This window comes from Stomoxys calcitrans, chromosome 1 (assembly GCF_963082655.1).
Source record: "Stomoxys calcitrans chromosome 1, idStoCalc2.1, whole genome shotgun sequence".
NCBI lineage: Eukaryota > Metazoa > Arthropoda > Insecta > Diptera > Muscidae > Stomoxys > Stomoxys calcitrans.
In genome coordinates, this window is record NC_081552.1 from 10,065,764 (window position 1) to 10,087,563 (window position 21,800).

The 21,800-nt window shown below is 37.8% G+C and overlaps 1 protein-coding gene across 1 annotated transcript in view; it reads left to right on the forward strand.

Moving 5' to 3' along the window:
• LOC106090474 (hemicentin-1) overlaps window positions 1-21,800 on the forward strand; it is a 1,337,150-nt gene that overhangs the window by 265,154 nt on the left and 1,050,196 nt on the right. The window lies entirely within an intron of this gene.

Below are 21,800 nucleotides of genomic sequence, written 5' to 3' on the forward strand. Positions count from 1 at the left end.
AATATTCAATTGCATATCACTTTGTGTTGCACAGAAAGCCCTACGAGTATAGGAAAATGGAAGTGTGTAAAAGTGAGTGTGAGACAAAGTGGGCATCGGTTATATGTGTGGGTGCAAGTCATTGTATATCCATATGAATTGTTAAGAAAAGTATGTTGTTTATTTAGCATTTCCTTTTGCCCCTTTACTTGATGAAGCTAACTTCTCCTTTCCACCAGACTGTTCGCTACGCCTTCCCTCTTTAGCTCTTAATAATGTTTGCTACAAACTTTCCATGGACTTACGATGTGAAATAAAGTCGAAAAGTTTCCTTTTTTACTTGAACGCCTTGCCTTGAGTTTTTTTTTTTTTTTTTTTTTTTTTGTATAGCAACATTCTTTGGTTCTTTGTTGCTTCCCATTGGGCTTGCGTATGCCCCGTCGTTAGGTTGTTTGTTATTGCTGTTGATACAGTTCTTGAATAGGAAATTGTTGCATTGATAAGCAAAATTGAATGAAAAATATAGTTTAAAGGCATTTGAAAATGAAAAACTTTTTCATAAAGTAAGGACTAATTTGAAATAGACGAAATGAAATGAAATCAAAGTGAAATTTTGTTTTGTGTGTGTTTATTTCGGGCAACAAGAGATAAAGGAAAACGATTTACTGCACGGAAGAGGAATTCATATCGAATGAAGTGTGAACATTTGAAAGGAAACATTTGATTAAAAGATACAAGAATGCGTGGAAAAATTTTTTAAGGAAAAGTTTTTTTTTTTTTTTTAATTATGTATCAAAACTAGAGGACAGAGGTGGCCTGGGGGGCTATATTGAGAACCCAGGGACTAAGATCTGATTTCGACTGCCTGACCATAATACTGTTGCAGGCGGAGATTCGGCGATCACGGAATGCGTACGTTGGTGTTACCGCGAGGACGTCGAGTGAAAACATCTTTACGGACAGTAAACTGGCCATCAAGGCTAACACAACCAGAACGGTAAGGTCACGAACAGTCTTGGGGGGTACGAAGGAGATTAACGCTTTTTCTGAGGATGGCACGCATCGTTTGGGTGCCGTGCCAGAGCGGAGCAAGGAAAAATGAAAGAGCAGACAATTTGGAAGTTAAGGCCAGAGGACTACCGTTAATAAACTTGATTAACCCCAAGCGTTTCGGGTCGACGTCCGAGTCCGAGTTAGAGTCATATCAGAACATCATGTACGAAATTTTAGCCAAATCGGATGAAAATTGCGACTTCCAGGGGCTGAAGATGTCAAATCGGGAGATCGGTTTATATGGGATCAATATCAGGTTATACACAGATTTAAATCGGCATAGTTATTCAAAGTCAAGATAGAACATTTTGTGCAAAATTTCAGCTAAATCGGACAAAAATTGCGTCTTAAACGGGCTCAGGAAGTCAAATCTGGAGGTCGGTTAATATGGGAGCTATATCAGGTTATAGACCGATTTGAACCGTACTTGGCTCAGTTGTTGGAAGTCATAACAGAACGCTCAAGAAATCAAATCGGGAGATCGGTTTATATGGGAGCTATATCCAAATCTGAACCGATATGGCCCATTTCCAATACCCAAAGACCTACATCATTACAAAGTATCTGAGCTGTGCTGGTGTTCCAAACGGAATGACTAGATTAGTATACCCCCATCCTATGGTGGTGGGTATTAGAATAGAGATATTGAGCTAAAACCATGCACAGATTCTTTTTTTGTTCATAGGCAAGTTAAGTTCGAAGATGGGTTATATCGGACTGTATCTTGATATATCCCCCATAAAGATTGATCCGCCGATTTAAGGCCTTAGACACATTTATTATCCGATTTTGTTAAAATTTTCGCCAAAGAGATGAATTCGGCTACTCGATATCCTTCTTCAATTTGGCCCAGACCGGTCCAGATTTGGATATAGCTGCCATACTGACCGATCTCTTGATTTAAGGTCTTGGGACCATAAAAGGCGCATTTATTATCCGATTTCGTCGAAATTTGTGACAGTGAGTTGTGTTAGGCTTTTCAATATCTATGTTTTAAGTGGTTCAGATCGGTCTATATTTGGATATAGCTGCCAAAAAGACCAATATTGAACCAAAATTGAACAGTGACTTGTCTTTATTGTATCACTCAATGCCCGTGCCGAATTTGGTCCAAATCGGACCATGTTTGGTTATAGTATGGGTGCATAAATAATGAATTTTTCTCCGGATTATGACGAAAGGCTTAAAATTCAAACTAAATCAGACCGCATATTCAATATAGACTCTCAGAAACGTAAACATCTTTGTTATCGTATGTGGATGATGGGATATTTTGGATACATCTTCTTATAAATATCGATACTATCGTTAACTTCTTATCACCTGATGAAAATTAAAAATAACAAGTAAAAGCGTGGTAAATTCGTCAGGGCCTAATCTTGGGACCCACCACCAAGGATTCTGCTAAAAATGTATACAAAATAACCTTAGTTGAAGGACATACTTTTATTTAACACACCAAACTTCTGTCACACCAGTAAAAAGTAAACCTTTAAAGAACCGAACCATATTTGGCACTGCCAAAATTGAGGCTTGTAAGGACTCAAGAAATTGGATCGGGATACAGGTTTATATGGGATACAAACTATATCAGTTTGTAAACCGATCCAAACCGTACTTGGCACAGTTGTTGGAAGTCATAACGGAACACCACATGCAAAATTTCAGCCAAATCAGACAAAAATTGCGGCTTGTAATGGCTCAAGGAGTCAAATCGGGAGATAGGTTTATATGGGAGCTATAACAGGGTATAGACCGATTAGGACCGTACCTGGCACAGTTGTTGAAAATTAAAACGGAACACCACGTGCATAATTTCAGCCTAAGCGGACAAAAATTGCGGTTTGTAAGGACTCAAGAAACCAAATCGGGAGATAAGTTTGAATGGGAGCTATACCAGGTTATAGACCGTACTAAGCACAGTTGTTGGAAGTCATAACAGAACACTACGTGCAAAATTTCAGACATATCGGATGAAAATTGCGGCTTGTAAATGAGGGCCAAAGAATTCAAATCTGGAGATCGGTTTATATGGGAGCTATATTAGATTATTAACCGTACTTGGCACAGTTGTTGGGTGTCATAACAAAACGCTACATGCAAATTTTCAGCAAAATCGGATAAAAAAAATATTTCCAGGAGCTCAAAAAGTCAAATCGGGAGATCGGTTTATATGGGAGCTATATCTTAATCTGAACCGATAATTTCCATTCGCAATCTACAACGACAATCGTGACTTCGACAGACGGATGGACGGACGGACGTACGGATATGGCTAGATCGAATCGGAACGTCCAAATGATCAAGAATGTATATATTTTATGGGGTCTTAGACGAATATTTCGAGGTGTTACAAACGGAGTGGCTAGATTAGTGTACCCGCATCCTAAGGTGGTGGGTATAAAAATCAGGAGATCCATATAAATCGACCTCCAGGTCACCGTAGCGAAGAGGTTAGCATGTCCGCCTTTGACTCTGAACGCCTGGGTTGGAATCCTGGCGATACCATCAGAAAAAATTTTCAGTGGTGGTTTTCTCCTCCTAACGCTGGCAGCATTTGTGGGATACTATGCCAAGTAAGGGATACTATGCCAAAGAGGTGTCGCACTGCGGCACGCCGTTCAGACTGGGCTGTAACATGGAGGTACCTTATCATTGAGCTTAAACTTGAATCGGACTATACTCATTGATATGTGAAAAGTTTGCCCTTGTTCTTTAGTGGAATGTTAATGCGCAAAATTTGCAATTTCCAACATCAATGTACAGGCCGAATAAAACCAAACTTAATAAAGTCAGTTGGAAGTCATGAGAGAAATCATTGCAGAAAAATTTAGCCCAATCGGATGAAAATTGCGCTCTTTATTGGAGCAATGTATCTTAAAGGGCAAATTAATTTTTGGATCGTTTATATATGTTAAATTTTGCAAAAAATTAACTTTGCCGATGGTATCGATAGGAAAGATATCAATCGATATTCGGACAAAAAGTTAAATATCGATAGTGCCATCGATATTTTGCCAGCTCTGGTATACAATGTGAGTCAAAAAAAAGCTTTTCATCCAAATACGCTTTTATTCAGCCTTAATGTTTATCTGCTCCGCCGCGCCTTCTTTTACTTTATATTGAAGAAAATTTTTCTTGACATAATTATTTTCGACATTTAAAGACCCCCAGAAACTTGGTCCTAAATTTGGATATCAGAGTCGTATTCTACTCGCAAATACCATTCATTTGAGTTCTATATTTCCATGGTCGGTAAATATGTCCGATTTAGGGGTGTTTTAGGGGTTGGGGTGATCCCCCAAACACTTGGTCTGACAAGTGGATACCAGATACGTTTTCTAATCTTAAATACCTTTCATTTGAGTAGGTTTGGTAGGTTTTGGGGGGGCGACCCCCTAGGTACCCCATCCGAAATTTGAATACCAAATTTTTGGTTTTTGGTTACTGTTAGAGAGCTCACAAAATTTCGCCTGAATCGCACCACCCATCTCCGAGATCTGGCGTTTCTGATAATTAAGGTAGGGGCGAGTGTGCGCTTTCCCTTCCTGGCGGGATTGCTTTCTGAGAGTCGGCCCCCCCGACGCTCAGACCCAAAAATCCATTTGTTAGAGTCAAAATGTCCTGCTGAACGGCAGTACGTGACCCAGATAGTTGATTCCTTATATCACCACAATATCTTCCGAAACTTTCTCTACCACAGATAAGATTGATAATGACCTTAAGTTGTTTAAGTCAGACTTACTTTAATTTTAAAATATTGGTCTAAAATGACAATTTTAAGAGAGATGGAATTAAGGATTCATATAAACTCATGTTCATAAACGAAGTTATTATTGGTGTAAGATTAACAGCATTCGTTTTTAAATCTATAGCTCTGATGCCATCTACACATGCAGTTATTCTCGCATTGAGAGATTTAAAAATATTCAATATTTCCTCTATCTATTGAACTATCTGCGCCGTAACTGGTAAAAAAGATTTTCAAGGCGTGAGGAGTAAAAATGTGTTCCGGCTTAAATTGTAACCTTGGCAAGTCAATTATATTGAAAATAACAAGTAGACCGACAGATTTTGGGCCAGAGTTAAAATTTTTCCAACAGATCTATGATATTACAAACAAATAAAAAGGCGTTAAGTTCTATATGTAAACCACCTTTCGTCACAATCCGGTGAAAAATGCATACCTTATGCCCCATAGCAGCTATATCGAAATATGTTCCGATTTGGACCAAAGACCCCTCCTTTAGCTTATTTGACCCATTAAAACAATGGGGGATCAAGTGATAGATATTTTTAAGTGCAGATTAAGGCAGATGGAGTGAGGCACTCCCACCAAGCGGCTGTATACACCAATTATGACAATATAGGGTTAAATTCAAAGTATAAGGTTGTGGACTGCGAATATGATATCTTTATTCTTTATTCTATACCCCCAATGTTATGACATTCAGTGTGATAGGAGCAGTTGCAAACCTTAAAATCAAGGTGGCCGCCATTTTTAGCTCATCGACAATGAGCCTTCTTTTCCTAGATAAGTCCAACGTGCTGCTGGCCAACACATTAATGTTAAAAAGTTTTACATAAAGACCGGCAAAATAGTTATTTACCACTGAGAATCGTTTTATATGGCAATTTGATTTGAATTAAAATAGTCTAAATTATGACTATTCAACAGGTAGCCGCATAGTCAGTTCAATTGAAAATTTAGCGGGATCGATTAAAAATTTAGCTTAAAAAAGTGGCGTGCCGATAAGCACACATTTTCTTTTTTCTTTTGTCACTCGATTCGTTCGCCAAGTCATTGAAAGCAGCTGATTTAATAAAGGGAAAATAGCTTGGCAAACAAATCGAGTGAACAAAATATCTTATACAAAATTTGAGACAAATTGGATACGAATTGTAACGTTTAGGGGCTCAAGAGTTCAAAATCCAAAATCGGTTTATATGGCAGCTATATCAAAACAGACCAATATGTTAAAGTCTAAACCTCTCCCTTATCGATGGCAGCACTAATATTTAAATAGCTGTTTGCAACAACTATATATATATATATATATATATATATATATATATATATATATATATATATATATTCTCAATCCTCTTGACATTCTACGTCGATTTAGCCCTGTCTGTCGAAAGCACGCTAACTTTCGAAGGAATAAAGCTTGGTGCTTGAAATTGTGTTTGAGCCGGTTGGGATTTTATATGGTCTATATCGGTCCATGTTTTCATATAGCTGCTATATAAACCAATCCTGGATCCTGACTTCATAAGCAGCTAGAGGCCGTTATTATTATACGACTTGGCTGAAGTTTTGAATGAAGTGTTTTGGTTGGACCATCAATAACTGCGCCAAGTATCGGTTCGTAACCTGATATAGCTCCCATACAAACTGTTGTCTGATCTTGATTTTCAGCCTCTGGAGGATTCAATTATTATCTGATTGGGCTGAAATTTTGCCGAGTATGGGTTAAATTTGTTCACAGCCTGATATGGCTACCATATAAACCGATAAAGGATCTTGACTTCCATAGTGTTTTGTTCTATCTTTTAACAACTGCACCAAGCAAGGTCTAAATACATCCATCACATCCTTATATAATTCCAATATAAACCGATCTCTTGATTATTTTTCTTGAGCCGCTTGAGGGCGCAATTGTTAGCCGATTTGAAATTTTGTACAATGGCTTCCACTTTGGTCTCCAACAGCTCCAATCGGTTCATAACTTGGTAGTGCTCAAATAACATAGCAACTGTTATCTATTATTCTTTGTTTGTCTACAAAGAGATATCGGCCAAAGAACCAGACAAATGAGATCCATAGTGAAAGGTATATAAGATTCGGCACGCGCGAAATTAGCACGCTTTTACGTTCATAATTTTTTGGTTGGCACTAAGAAGACGGATTCAAGACCAGTCTCTCTTTAAAAAACTGTAGACGAACCGCTATAGCAACAAATATTCCTTGCTGCCCACTGTGCACTGACTGGTCCCAAAATAAATTTTAAAGACGTGCAGATTCTAACTAAGGAGAAACATTACAAAAGCAGATTCACACTTAAGATGTTGCACATTCCTCCTCTTTACGAGGGAATAAATTACAATAGAGACGTAGAAAATTGCGCGTAGTATGTCGGCACATGGGGAAAAACAGTTGACACCGACAGTGAGTCTAAGAGCAGCACTTCTAAAGTAAAATGTAATAATCTTTTGATTAAATCATTGTGATTCATTGTACTTTATTGTTTTGTATTTCCTGAAAAAACAGCATTAGAAAACAGTTGGACGCGGTCAATCGAACTATCGGAAAAAGATTGAACAAAAGCACCAAAACATTTTGTTTGAACCGATCTACAGCTGAAACAGTCAAATAATAAGAAAAAAGGCATTAAGCCCGGCCGGGCCGAACTTTGGATACCCACCCACTTTGGAAACCATCTTTCTCCATAATACGGTGAAATATGCATCATTTATGAATCCTTAGCAACTATATTTAAATATAGGCCGGTCTCCACCATATTCAGGAAGGCTATGTAAGGGTCAAACACAACTCATTGTATCAAAATTTATTGGTTTAAAAACGCGCCATTTAGAGGTCTAAGAACTTAAGTTGGGAGATCCAATAATTGTGCCAAATGCGGTGCAAATCAGTCTTTAACCTGGTATAGCTGTTGTGTAAACCGGTCTCTTGATCATCATTGTTCGGTTGTAAATATTTTTGTTATTATTTAATTGTTGCTGTTTTGACAGAAGTTTGGTATGTAGAATAAAATTATGCCCTTCAACTATATTTATTTTGTATAAATTTTTAGCAGAATCCATGGTGGGTTCCCAAGATTCGGCGCGGCCGAACATAGCACGCCTTTCTTGGTTATACCCTACACCAATACTGTGGTACAGGGTATTATAAATTTGTGCATTTGTTTGTAATACCCTAAAGGAAGAGGGATAGAGATCTGTCTGTCTGTCGATGTTAATTTGTGTACAAACTACAGGTCGCAGTTTTCATCCGATCGTCTTCAAATTTGGTACAGGCCTGTTTTTCGGCCTAGAGACGAAGCCTATTGAAATTGGAAAAAATTGGTTCAGATTTAGATATAGCTCTCATATATATGTTCGTCCGATTTGCAGTAGTAATACAATAAAATAGTCATTTGTTTAACTCCAAGAGTCACTGCAAGCGCATTTATTGACCAATCTTCCCAAAATTTTGTACAACGCTTTCCTCGAATAGATCAGCAGTTAGCTCGAAATCGATTCAGATTTAGATTTAGCTTCTATGTTCGTCCGGTTTTAAGAAACATTGCAATAAAGTGCTCATTTGTTAACCGATTCTCTAGAAATCCAGCAGGAAAGATTTTCTAATGACTCTCAACATTACTGGTGAATTTCATACAAATCATATATATATATATATTGCCCGACTTTCACTTCTATGATCTCTTCAAGCGCATTTATTGACCAATCTTGCTAACGTTTTGTACAGCGCTTTTTTTTACGATTACCACAGTATCTAAGAAGTTTGCTAGAAATTGGTTCAGATTTAGATATAGCTCCCATATCTACGATCGTCAAAACTTGACAGGAAGGATTTTCTTATGTCTTTTAAATTAATGGTAAATTTCATAGAAATCGGTTCAGATTTATATATAGCTGCCATATATGTATTTCACCCGATTTTCATTTCTAGGGCCACTTCAAGCGCAATTTTGGCCAATATTGCCAAAATTGTGCACAATTCTTTCCTCGATGCCTATCACATTATGTAAGAAGTTTGGTCAAAATCTGTTTAGGTTTATATGTAGCTCCCCTATATATGTTGGTCAAGATTTGGGTAATTTGCAATAATGTTGTCCACCGTATTTATTACAGTTTCAACATTTTTGCTCCAAATTTGATACGGATTGTTAAATAACCCATCTGAAAACATCCGCCGAGGTCCATTTAGATTGGTTCAGAACTAGATATAGCTCTCACTTTTTACCTATGATGTAGTTGTGTAGTTATTATAAAGTCGGCACCGCCCGATTTTTGCCTTTCCTTACTGGTTTTATTTAAAAAATGCATTTCTCGTTCTCTTCTTTTTTTGCGATGACACGCTTTTGTGTGTTGTTTTGTCTTATCACTTGCTTTTTTGTGGTTCTCACAAATTATTTTCTCATCCATATCATTCAGCTTGAACTGCCTGCGTGCCTCGAGATCAAGTGAACCAAATAAAGTCCGTTTGCCTTTTGAAAAAATTTCCGTCTAGTAATCTCGACACATGAGTCATTATTTGATCTTAAATTTCCATTAAGTGATAAGAAAATATGCTGCGAAACAAATAACATCAGCAAGGAACACACATCGCACGTTACGCCCGCACAACAAAGACCAGCAAGAAAGTGGTCCTTTTAAAATAAATTAAAAATGACTATAAAAGGATAATATTTCGAGCAGCTTTAGAGTGGAAGCGCAATAGCAATAACAACAAGAAAGAAAGCAATATATCTTTTTTAGAACACTCGACATTTGCTGTTGTTTCATTTCCTAGCTGTTGCGATGGCCAATGACACAGGATATGGGAGAGAAGGAAAAACCGAAATTCGAAATAAATTTTGCTAACACTCACTCACACATACATCTACAATTAAAGAACAAAATAATGGTCATAATAATCATTGTCCTCATTGCTGTAATCATCATTGTTGTCGTTGCCGTTGCCGTTGCCATTGCTATTGCCTCCACCATGCTAAGCATGGACCCTGTAATGGTGGTCGATGGCAATTTTTATTATTGTTGCTATTGTCTAGTTTAGCTGCATCATGTTTGTGGCAATTATAAATGTCGGTTTAACCATGTGCAGACATAAATAATCTTTTAAAAATTTCCACAGGGGAACCCACTGCCCTGGCAACCGTTGCGAATGAGTCTGTGAAACGGTGTCTGCTTTATGAAGCACAACTCTTAAGAAACAAACATCTGAAGAAACACATGAAATAAGAAAAGTTTCCGTTAGCCTGGCTCTCGGGCTGTCTGTTTGCCTATCTGAACTTTTTTCGTCTTCCCCTACGAGTCACTTCCCCTGTGTCATCATCTCTGTCATCTCGAAATAGGTGCTTGCTGCTCGTCCTGCTGCTGCCAATGGCACAAAATATTTTCTAGCACTATTCTTGGGCCATGGAATTACTCTTTAGCTGCGTCTGGTGTTGATGCCTTGAAACATGACAGCATCCACGATGAAAGATTTCTACGTGTCCGATGACAGATAATGTGGAAGGAAATGAAATGTTTTTAGTTTTTTTCTTTGGTTTGGCTTTTTCTTGCAATTCAGCTTAAACGATAGATTAGAGTTAAAACTTAAAGTTTATAAAATGGCAATTGTGGAAATGATGTAGATAAAGAGAATGTCCTTGCTTTAAATTCTCGGAGATTTATTTAATAGAGGATTCCAATGAATTTTTCACTAAATTTATTTGGCTTTTTAAGCAAACAGCAAGGTGTAAGAAATCTTCATATTAGAAAACTCGCTCTTTAGTAGGACTCTGCAAAAAGTGATATTGAGCAGGTACTCGATTGGGTTTAATAGGGATGGTTTATTGTACATCCTACAGTTCTGGAAGAAATTAAAGTTCTAATGTAGTTTCATTAATTTGCTCTAATGCTTAGTGGACGACATATTGGAACCAACGATCGCATGGCTGGGGCTAAAAATAATAGTGCAGGTATTTGGCAAGCATTTTACAAGTGATTGATGCAAGATGATTGATGCAAAACTGGAAGAACGTATTAACGCAAAAAACTATCAAAATGAACTTGTTGGCTTACTGAAACTGTTACAAAAATTGAACGCCAATTATGTGGTGGCATACCCCCTCTCGAAAAACCTCGCTGACAAGCATGTAGGCCGATTGGGGCAATAGAGAAGTCAAATGCAAGTTCTTTGGAGGTAGTATACGAATCAGATATACAAATGTGAGGCAAAGAATCTTGGGGTTACTTAAATCCAAGAAACCCCAGAGAGTATGTGCAGACCGCCTGGGACGAAAGCTACTCCAATAAAATGTCTTCAGAAGTAGATAACAAAGGCAGATTTCAAACAAATGTCTAGGGGCCGTCAGAATTTTCCAACGACCAAAACAATATGGAAGGGACTTTGAAATTGGAATTGCGAATTATGCATCCAAATGGTCCAAGAGAAGAAGGTAGGGGTACAAATGATATAAAGTTGATCCAAATAGGATCTGGACAAGTATTTGAAATTAAACAAGCAAAAACGTGCTATGTTCACCCAGACCGGATCAAGGGTACCAAAATGGATTCTGCTAAAAATGTACACATATTATCTAAGTGTATAAGTGGGTTAGTTCGAAGAACTGAAATAGGGCAATTATTGACTCTTCTAGGGTCTCAACAAGCTCTCTCCATAAAACTCTATCATTGGCCAAAGACTTGGCTTAGACGAATATTTCATAGAGTACAAACAGAATGATGAAATTAGTATAACCCCATTCTAAAATAAAAATGAAGGTATTGAAGCAAGTTTATTTATAAAGACTTATCAATAAAAATATTTATTTTTTTATAAAGACTTATCAATAAAAATATTGTTTTTTTTTTTTTTTTACAAGAAATGGAAAATTTCCTTTTTCATATATTTTTTTATTTCCAATCTGTATAACTTTTAACTGAACAATTAGATGCGGACATTTTTTGAAGCATATCCGTTGTAAATTCTGTCACGAATTCAAATCATGCATACCAAGTAATTCGACCGGGCCAAACTTTGGGTACCCACCACCTCGGGTGTATATGTAAACCCCCTCTCTTCACAATCCGGTGAAAATTGGATAACTTATGCACCCAAATTCGGCACGGACATTGAGTGGTCTAATACATATTGATTTTTTGGCAGCTATATCCAAACATAAACCGATCTGAACCATATAGAACACAAATGTCGAAAAGCTTAGGATAAGTCACTGCATCAAATTTCAACGAAATCGGATAATAAATGCGCTTTTTATAGGGGCAAGACTTTAAATCAAGGGATTGTTCTATATGACACCTGTAACCAAATCTGGTCCGATCTGGACCAAGTTGACCAAGGATATAAGTATAATCCTATTTTATTACAACTCCACTATTAGTTATACTTTATATATAATGCGATCTCCGATGAATCGATGATAATTGGATAACTTATGCACCCAAATTCGGCACGGACATTGAGTGATCTTATAAGTCACTGTTGAATTTTGTATTTCAAATTTCCACAAAATCGGGTAATAAATAAAGCTTTTATGGGCTTTAGACCCTTAACCGGCATTTCGGTCTATATGACAGCTATATCTAAATACAGTCCTATTTTTCCATAATTAGGTCGGATGGCGGGTGGCCTAAAACTACTCACTATTTCAAATTTCAGTGAAATTAAATGATGATTTTATGGGCTTCAGACCCTTTATCGGGAGATCGGTCTTAATGGCAGCTATATCTAAATATAGTCCGTTACAATCCATAGTTGTGGCGGATGTCGGGAGACCTATAAATACCAACTGTTTCAAATTTCAGTGAAATCGGATAATAAATAAGGCTTTTATCGGCTTCAGACCCCTTATCGGCAGATCGGTCTTTATAGCAGTTATATGTGTAAATATAGTCCGATCTGAACCATACTTAGGTCAGATGTCGGCAGGCTTAAAATAACCCGCTGTTTAAAATTTCAGCGAAATTGGGCAATAAATAAAATCTATATGCCAACTATATCTAAATAAAGGGTGATTTTTTTGAGGTTAGGATTTTCATGCATTAGTATTTGACAGATCACGTGGGATTTCAGACATGGTGTCAAAGAGAAAGATGCTTAGTATGCTTTGACATTTCATCATGAATAGACTTACTAACGAGCAACGCTTGCAAATCATTGAATTTTATTACCAAAATCAGTGTTCGGTTCGAAATGTGTTCATTCACCGTAACGTTGCGTCCAACAGCATCTTTGAAAAAATACGGTCCAATGATTCCACCAGCGTACAAACCACACCAAACAGTGCATTTTTCGGGATACATGGGCAGTTCTTGAACGGCTTCTGGTTGCTCTTCACTCCAAATGCGGCAATTTTGCTTATTTACGTAGCCATTCAACCAGAAATGAGCCTCATCGCTGAACAAAATTTGTCAAAATTTGAACACATTTCGAACCGAACACTGATTTTGGTAATAAAATTCAATGATTTGCAAGCGTTGCTCGTTAGTAAGTCTATTCATGATGAAATGTCAAAGCATACTGAGCATCTTTCTCTTTGACACCATGTCTGAAATCCCACGTGATCTGTCAAATACTAATGCATGAAAATCCTAACCTCAAAAAAATCACCCTTTATATTCCGATCTGAACTACTCACTGTTTAAAATTTCAGCAAAATCTAATAAAAATTAAGTTTTATGGGCATTAGACCCTTCATCGGAAAATCGGTATATCCAAATATGTTTCGATTTGGCCAGTTGAAGAAGTTAACCAAATTTTTCAAACAGACCTATCTGTGCCAAATTTAAGCTCAATATCTCAATTTTTGAGGCCTGTAGAGTGATTACAACCGACGGACGGACAGACACACGGAGATCGTTAAATCGTTTTAGAATTTTACGACGATCCGAAATATATATTCTTCATAGGATCGGAAATTGATATTTCGATGTGTTGCAAACGGAATGACTAAATGAATATACCCCCTATTCTACGGTGGTGGGTATAAAAGTATTGTACAAATCAAACTACAATCGCTGAAACTTTGCATGAGGTGTTTTGATATGATTTCCAACATATGTGCTAAGGCACATAACCTGATATAGCTGCCATATAAACCGATCTAGAATCTTGACTTTGTGAGCCTCTAGAGGGCGTTATTATTATCCGATTTGACTGAAATTTGATATAACGTTTTTTGTTATGACTTTCAACACCTATGCTTATTATGATTCAAATCGCTCCATAACCTGATATAGCTGTCATATAAACTGTTCTGAGATCTAGACTTCTGAGCCACCAAAGGGCATTATTATTATCCGATTTGGCTGAAATTATGTTCAACAGCTTCTCCCATGACCTTTGATATATGTGCCAAGTATGGTCTGAATCGGTCTATAGCCTGATACAGCTCCATCCCAGCTATATCTCCCTATTTTACTTTTTGAGCCTTACAAGCCGCAATTCTTTTTCGAATTGGCTGAAAATTTGCATAATGTCTTCTACTATGGTCTCCAATATTAAATTTAATTGTGGTTCGAATCGGACCATAACTTGATGTAGCTCCAAAAGCACAACAATTCTTATCTCTATCCTTTGTTGGCCTAAAAATAGATACCGGGAAAAGAACTCGACAAATGCGATCCATGGTGTAGGGTATATAAGATTCGGCACGGCTGAACTTAGCACGTTTTTAATTGTTTCTTTTTTGTTTGTAAAAAGGACATATTGTAGATGCTTTTAAAGTGAAATTTGAATAAGATATGTCAACTTATATGGATGCGATATGTACTTCAAAAATTCCAAAGTCCAGATCCTCCACTTGGGCAAATGCTTTTTTACTCCAAATGTCCTCTAAACCCATGCAAAGAATGTTTTGTAGCCTCCACAGCAAATTTACTAAAAAATTCCGGTCTTGAAATGAGCTTTGCTCAAAAGGGGTTTTTTGGGTATTTTTGTAAAAAATTTCTGGTAGAATTTATTTTTAGATTTTTAAAGACACTTTTATCTGCAGAATTTAAAAAAGAATAGCTAAGATATTGAGAATAGGGCCACATATAAAGAGTTAGCAGCCCGAACAATTGCTCGAAATGGCGAGTGACCACCTTTAGGGACTTGCCAAAAGACGCGTTCCAACTAACTAAGACCTCAGCTCTAACCATTTCAAAGAGATATCTCTACCCACACTGCACACTGCATATTTTTTACTTATTTTTATACCCACCACCGACGGATGGGGGTATATTCATTTTGTCATTCCGTTTGCAACACATCGAAATATCCATTTCCGACCCTATAAAGTATATATATTCTTGATCAGCGTAAAAATCTAAGACGATCTAGCCATGTCCGTCCGTCTATCCGTCTGTCTGTTGAAATCACGCTACAGTCTTTAAAAATAGAGATATTGAGCTGAAATTTTGCTCAGATTCTATTTTTGTCCATAAGCAGGTTAAGTTCGAAGATGGGCTATATCGGACTATATCTTGATATAGCCCCCACATAGACCGATCCGCCGATTTAGGGTCTAAGGCCCATAAAAGCCACGTTTATTATCCGATTTTGTTGAAATTTGGGACAGTGAGTTGTGTTAGGCCCTTCGACATCCTTTGTCAATTTGGCTCAGATCGGTCCAGATTTGGATATAGCTGCCATATACCCCGATCCTCCGATTTAGGGTCTAAGGCCCATAAAAGACACATTTATGGTCCGATTTCGCTGAAATTTGGGACAGTGAGTTGTCTTAGGCCCTTTGACATGTTTCTTCAATTTGGTCCAGATCGGTTCAAATTTGGATATAGCTACCATATAGACCGATTTCTTAATTTATGGTTTTGGGCCCATAAAATGCTCATTTATTGCCCGATGTCCCCGAAATTTGGAACAGTGAGTTAAGTTAAGCCCCTTGACATACTTCTGCAATATCGCACAGATCGGTCCAGATTTGGATATAGCTGCCATATAGACCGATATCTAGGTTTTAGGTTTTGGGGCCATAAAAGACGCATTTATTGTCCGATGTCGCTGAAATTTGGGACAGTGAGTTTGGTTAGGCTCTTCGACGTTCTTCTTCAATTTTGCCCTGATCGGTCCAGATTTGAATATAGCTGCCATATAGACCGATCTCTGGATTTAAGGTTTAGGGCCCATAAAAGAGGCATTTATTGTCCGATTTCGCCGAAATTTGGGACAGTGCTTAGTGTTAGGCTCCTCGACATGTTTATGCAACTCGGCCCAAATCGGTCCAGATTTGGATATAGCTGCCATGTAGACCGATATCTCGATTTAAAGTCTTGGCCCCATAAAAGGCGCATTTATAATCCGATTTCACTGAAATTTGACACAATGACTTATGTTCGTCTTTTCGACATCCGTGTCGTATATAGTTCAGATCGGTATGAGGTATATGAGTATAAGGTATGAAATTTTCACCGAATTTTGATGAAAGGTGGTTTACATATATACCCGAGGTGGTGGGTATCCAAAGTTCGGCCCGGCCGAACTTGACGCTTTTTACTTGTTTATTGTTTGTCCCACTGTGCTGAACATACACTTTTCATTGAACAAATCCATTAAATTAGTTATGTGTCTATTGTACGTCCAAAAAAATAAATATTAAGGTCCAACATTTATACACTTCAGATGAAATTTAACTGAAATTGTTATTGATTGTTTTTATCATCAACGATGCTACAATTCATTTCTGTACCATTTTACAAATGAGTTTAAAATGAATTCCTTAGTAGCTCGTTCAACTATCCTAGTTTCTTCACATTAAGAGTCATTACAAAAGATTCTGTGCTTCAAAATTGTGCGATTATCATTTCGTTTCATTTATTTTTTGGTTTCCAAGTATTTACCCAGACATCAAGCAATGTTACAATCACTTTATTAAAGTATCATGTGAATTTCTAATGAATTTAATATTGATTACAAACGACTACGTGGGGCTTAACCAAAAAAGGAATAGTAAAAAAACTCAATTGCAGTGCAATTGTCATGATATACATGCATAAACAATATGTGAGAAAGATAATAACTGCAAAATAATGTCATCATTTCCCAAAACTTTTGCTATTTCTCTTTCGAAGGTTGTAAGTAAGTAAGTGAGAGTAAATCACAGTAGCAAACAATCGTTTTTCCAAGGAATTTTTCTGTTGACACAGACTTGAAAATGAGACAAATACTAATACTCAAAGGAAGGCAAAGAACAAAAAAAAAAAAACTACGACAATGGCTGAATTGAATAACTTACAGACAATCAAACACTTATTCACACACACGCTCACACATTGACACATATACTAGTAGACCGCAAAAACCACAATGAAATGAAACTTTATAAAGACATTGTGCACAATGAGTAAATAGCAAATATTCTCTCACACACACATATATACCTATTCCCTTAAGAATTTCTTATCTAGCATGTAAACGGAGGTTCTTAGCATGGATATCAACTCGCAGAGGGCCAACATTCATTCACTCGCTCACTCTCACGTCACCATAACAGACATTGGATGTGTTTGAGTTCGAGGTTACAGGAAAACGAATGGGTCGTCGTCAACTGATGAGCATGGAAAAAACGTACAGCATATGTCATCGGCACAAATAAATGCGGTAAAGGATACCCAGAGACAATACATCTTCGGAGACAAATATGTTGTTTAGCCTTCAAAAACAACGTCTAACAGTGGCAAGGAAGAAAGCAATAACATTAGCAGCATCAGCAATGACAATGGCAGTATTGAAATAAAACGATTATCAAATATAAAATTTTAACGACAAACAGGAATACCAGGACAAACACAACACACACACCAGCAGCAACAATATCAACAGCAATGCAATTACACAATATGTCAGTGTTGCCATATTAGGAAATTCGTAATATCATAACTTGGTAACAATTTTCTTCGTATTAAAAAAAAAAAAAAAAATCAAAATTTTTCTATAGCCTCAAATTGTAGGATATTTTCTATGAAAATGTGTTTTTCCAATTTTTTATACCCACCACCATAGGATGGGGGTATACTAATCAAGTCATTACGTTTGTAAAACCTCGAAATATTAATCTAGGACCCCATTAACTATATATATTCTTGATCGTCTCGACATCCTGAGCCGATTTAGCCATGTTCGACATGTCCGTCCGTCTGTCGAAATCACGATAGCGGTCGAAAGTGTAAAGTAAGGTTTCTTGAAATTTTGCACAGGTACTTTATATTTATGTAGGTCGTTGGGGATTGGAAATGGGCCATATCGGTTCAGATTTGGATATAGCTCCCAAATAAACCGAACTCCCGATTTGACTTCTTGAGCCCCTGGAAGCCTCAATTTTCATTCGATTTGGCTGAAAATTTGCTCATAGTATTCCGTCAAGACTTCCAACATCTGTTCTAAGTACGGTCCAAATCGGTCAAGAACCTGATAAAGCTCTCACGTAAACTGATTTCCCGATTTGACGGAATTCGCATCCGATATGGCTGAAATTTTGCATATAGTGTTCTCTTATGACTTTCAACAACTGTGCTAAGTACGGTCCAAATAGGTCGATAATCTGGTATAGCTCCCATATAAACCGATATTCCGATTTGATTTCTTGAGCCGCTGGAAGCCGCAATTTTGTCCGATTTGGCTCCAATTTTGCACATGGTGTTCTGGTATGACTCTCAATAACGATGCCAAGTATGGTCTACATGAACATGATATAGCTACCATATAAACCGATCTCCCGATTTGACTTCTTGAGCCCTTACAAGCCGCGATTTTTATTCGATTGGGCTGAAATTATGCATATAGTGTTCTGTTATGACTTCCAACAAATGCGCCAGTACGGCGGGTCGAAATATCCATATCCGACCCTATAAAGTACATTTATTCTTAATCTAAGACGATCTAGCCTTCTCCGTCAGTACTATTGTCCGTCTATCTGTTTAAATAACGCTACAGTCTTTGAGATGAAACAGATATTGAGATGAAACTTTGCACAGATTCTTTCTTTGTCCATAGGCAGGTTAAGTTCGAAGATGGGCTATATTGGACTATATCCTGATATAGCCCCATATAGACCGAGCTGCCGGTTTAAGGTCTTAGGACCATAAAAAACACATTTATTATACGATTTTGCTGAAATTTGAGATAGTGAGTTGTTCTAGGTGGTTTAGATGTGGATATATAACCGATCTCTCGATTTAAGGTCTTGGATTCATAAAAGGCTCATCGTTAATCCGATTCCGCTGATTTTGACACAGTGACTTATTTTAGGGTTTTCGACATCCGTGTGCTATATATGGTAAAGATCGGTGTATATTTGTATTTATAAGACCACTCAATGTCGGTTCCGAATTTGGTCCAAATCGGACCATATATTCATCGGACTATTGCGAAAGGTGGTTTACATATGTACCCGACCTACACTTTTCAAAATACGGCCCTGATGTGTACATGAGCAGTCAGTAAGTCACTCCTTACACGTGCTGTGTGGCATTGGCGCCGTCTTATTGAAGCACATGTCATACATGTCAAGCTCTCGCATTTTGGTAAAAAAAAGTTGGGTATCGTCTCGCGAAACCGCTCACCATACACAGTTACGTAACCATTCGCATCATCTTTGAAGAAGTACGGTCCAATTATGCCACCAGCCCATAAACCGCACCAAACTGTGACTTTTTCTGGATGTATTGGTAGCTCTTGCAATGCTTTTGGCTGATCGTTACTTAAAAATTGACAATTCTGCTTATTTACGTACCCACTGAGCCAAAAAGGAGCTTCGTCTTAAAATGGAAGAAGCGCTCGATGAAATTTCTTAACAAAGCACGCATTTTGAAAATAAAATTCAAAAATTTGCAAGCGTTGTTCGTTTGTGAGACTATTCATAGTTAAATTATAGATCAAACTGAAGATGTCTGACAGTGAAACAAAAAGCAAAAAGATAATAGCTAAAAAAGAGCCTTTGTTAGCGGATCTATTAACTGATTTTCTCTTTATTTTGCTCAATATCTTTTTCTTTAATTTAAACTTTGTGTGCCGTTTTGGTTAAAATGTGTTTAGATTTAGATATAGTTCTCATATTTATTTTTGTCCGATTTTGACTAATATTACAATTATTTGGTCATGTGTTAACCGACCCTCACTAAATTTGACTCTAAGTTTTCCCTTATGTCTCTTCTGATCACTGGTTAATTAAAACAGAAACAGTTTAGATTAAGATATTGCTCCCATATATCTGTATCTCCTGATTTTCACTTTAAAGGCCTTGGCTAATGCATTTATCAACCAATCTTTTTAATAATTTGCACTAACGTTTTTTCTAGACTTTTCACAATATGTCCGGATTTTTGTCGAAATTCTTCATTTCAAAGTAGGTTATCACATTGCTTCGCCCGACTTTGGCCCGACCTTACTTCTTTGTTTTTTGGAGACCACTGTAGCGCAGAGGATGGCATGTCCGCCTATGACGCTGAACGACTGGTTTCGAATTCTGGCGAGACCATCAGAAAAACCTTTTCAGCGGTGGTTTCCCCTCCTAATGCTGGCAACATGTGGGAGGTACTATGCCATGTAAAAATGTCTCTCCAAAGAGGTGTGGCACTGCGAAACGCCGTTCGGATTCGGCTTTAAAAAGGAGGTCCCTTATCAGTGAGCTTAAACTTGAATCGGACTGCACGCTTTGATATGTGTGAAGTTTGCCCCTATTCCTTAGTGAGATGTGATATTGTCTCGTGGAGGCTATATTTTCCCACTATTGAAATAAAGATATTTTCCTTCCCTGTCCACGCATTAAAATATCCCAGAACGATTTTATTATCATAGGCGGGGTAGCGGTCGTATTCTCACTCTATCTAGTTGCTCACAGAAAATATCTTTGCACTGCTTGTTCTTGTCTTCCGTCGAGCATGGGCACAAATAAGGCTGTTATTGAAGAATTTGGCCTTTACGCAGATTGTGGCCAACCTCTCATCCAAAGGAGTAAATCTGTTTCAGTCGCCGACTAACCACAAATCCACAGTCAAATTCATGTCTTGTATCGCATCTGCTATTGGATAATCCGTCATCGTTTGGTGTTGTTTGTGACGCCTTTCCTGATTCATCGCACTTCCTATAGGACGGTAATATCTGCCTTGCACTTCTCCAATACATAGGCCAGCGCATATACTGCAGATCATGTTCCTTTTTTCGTTTGCGTGCGTTGTCAACGCAACGTCTCTAAGTAATCCTCAAAGATTTACGGTTGCGGGTTACTGGCCCAGCGCTCCAACCGCGTGGGTTATGGAGATCGCACGTGAAACCCTCTATGTCGCAAGCCGCTAGCTCGTTTTAATATTTGACGCCCGCCTCCATATGCCGCTAACCTGGGAACAGACACTCTTGTTGGCTTTTGGGTTATTTAAAGGCGAATAACTCGCCATGTCATTTCGAGTATCATTGGCACTCAGCATTTAAGTAAGAGTCAGTGCCAACTGACCCCTCATTAAGACTCTCCTCTCGAAATCGCATTTGCAACTACTTCTCATAAATATCAAGCTTTCCACTATCCGCAACCTGGAGACGCTCCCGGGAGCTTTCAACTGAGCTTTCCGTTATAACGATGAATACTACAAAAGTCGGAACTTAAGTTCCAGCCTGTGTTGTATGGTCACAGTTATCCCGTGTTGGCGTGGTAGTGACGTAGCCCACGACCTAAAATTTTCAAAATACGGCCCTGATAAGTACAGATATAGCTTATTTTGGAACTGACCGCCTACTTTGAACTTTTAGAGTCTTTAAAAGCTGGTATTTTTATCCGAATGAGTTGAAAATACATACGACCTCAACACTTCTGAGCTCTAATACTTTTGTCAAATAAGGCCCAGATAGGTGCGTAAGTAGATTTATCGCCCATAGAAAATGTTCCCCCTAAGCTCCGAAAAGCTTATAATTTTACCTTTGGATCTGAAGCATTCGGCGAATTTCGCCGTCCTTTTTAAGAGGACGACATTTCGAAAACATTTAAAATTATTATTTTCTGAAGTATTTGATCGACGTTTTGTTC